Source organism: Pterocles gutturalis, unplaced genomic scaffold, assembly GCF_000699245.1.
Source record: "Pterocles gutturalis isolate BGI_N339 unplaced genomic scaffold, ASM69924v1 scaffold53149, whole genome shotgun sequence".
Classification (NCBI taxonomy): Eukaryota; Metazoa; Chordata; class Aves; order Pterocliformes; family Pteroclidae; genus Pterocles; species Pterocles gutturalis.
Genome location: NW_010130127.1, coordinates 3,392 through 5,487, shown reverse-complemented (window position 1 = coordinate 5,487; position 2,096 = coordinate 3,392).

Genomic DNA, 2,096 nt, shown 5'->3' with positions numbered 1-2,096 from the left:
TGTGCGTATCACTTAAAATAAATTAATTTAAATATATATATACTTTTTAAAAATTGATTTTTAAAACACATATGCCTAATAAAATATTTCTTTTAAAAAAAGTAAACGATCCAATGTCACTTAGGAAGAAAAGATGCTGTGCCCTCTGGCAATACATACTGTCTGCATAGCCCGTGCACCATGAGGCTCTTGAGCTTCAGCTATCGGTGTTAACATGCACCCAGGCTACTACAAACGGCATGCCACACCTGTGCCTCCTACACTGCAGCTTGTTCAGTCTCTGCCCTTTCCCACAGGAGGTGCCAGTCCTCACATAGATCCCAAGAGATCCACACTGGGGAAGCAGCAGTTTCACCTTCAGGGACCTCCCTCAGCGGTCCCTCTGGCAGGGATGGGCAGCGCATAAGGGCCTGAGCCTGTTCCGACCTCGGAGCCCCTGTGCAAACCAGCTCCGGGGAACATGTCTGTTCAGAGATGTAAATCAGAACCACAGGTCACAGAGTCTGGGATCTTGAAGGAAATATCAAGCAGTGTTAAACTGAAGAAAAATCTGGAGGCCTGGGGAGGTCAGACATTGGTAAATAAACAGTAACAGTAATATCCTGTAAAAATCTGTTGCACCTACAGAGGCAGAGCCTTCTCTTTTACCTCAAGGGATCTGGTTTTCCAGAGGCTGCAAGAACTCCCTATCTATCCCTGTGAACATGAGTGTTCAGCCATGCTTAAAAATCAGATCCCTCTACAGCATTAAAGCTTCAGTCCCTTCCACAAGTGGCTGCCCTGCAGAGAAGGGCAGGATCACCCTGAGGTCTCCCAGAGGAGTCTCCCTGGATGCTCGCAGAGACTGCTCAGTGACGGTCTTAGCTGCCACCAGCCAGCACAAGGGCACAGAGTGCCCTGCTCTAAAGCACAGCATAAAGCGAGGCTGCTCGATTTGAGCTACACAATTTACCATCCAGCAGCCCATCACAACAGGAACAACATTCAGCAGCTAGTGGATACATATTTGGGGAAGCTCTCCCTGTGGCAGGCTCCTATATGCTTATGGGCAAAGTCATAGTTCTGGACAAATGCTTGCATGGGAAGTTGCAGGACATGAGGTTATAACGTCAGCAGTCAGCAAGCATTCACCTCTTTGCTACACAGATAGCTTGTGACTAACACCTAGCAGAGGGCAGGAGCTGAGATCAGCAAAGCGTGGCATCCTTTTCTAGAAGGTTCCTGCCCCGCCATACCATTTTTCAGCCACCTTGAACAGAGGTGGAACCACTGCAGCTCTCTCCCCCATGGACTGAACACAGCAGCCACAAACAAAGGCCAGCTAAGTGGACACCCTCTACCAGCAAATCTGTCACATGAATTACAGATAAAATGTGCTGGATTCCCCACTAGGGAGAAAGGGCCAGGACAATGGCATGAGTTAACTGTGCTCAGCAGCACTGCACCTGACACAACAGGTAATGAAGTGAATGGTTCTATGTTGCAGCATCCAGATGAGAATATTTGGCCTAAAGCAACCGAAGACACTGACCCACCAGCTAACGAAGCACAGTGGTCACCAGCCCCACACACCAAGTGGGTGGATTTAGCAGCTGACTACGTGTGACTACCCCAACCACCTGCACACCCAGGAGACATCCCATCTACCATCGGGCTTCAAGGTACAAGAAGCGAGATCCAGTGATTAGCCTCCAGAATAGACAAGGAAACACATATTAAACAAGAAGCAGAGAGTCTCTCCACAAAATAGCACTCACACAAGACAAAGTTACAGGTGAGGAAAACCAGACCAGAAATAGGCAGCTACGAAGAAGCAATGCTGACACATTCAAATACAGGTCCATCTCTCCTTCGTATGTTGCTTCAGATCACAGCTCTAACAATTCTCAGCACAATTCACTCTCAGGACACAACACACTTATCCCAAACAATAGATACACACACCTCAGCCACTCTAGTATTTGGCATTCTCACAGTCACATGGGCTAGAGTCTCTACAACAGGTTTCATTCAGTATGCTGAGCAGACTTTCCTTTGGCAGTAAGGTCGTGAGTTTAGTGGGTCTAGTATTTTTTTTTTTTTTGAGTTCAGGACTC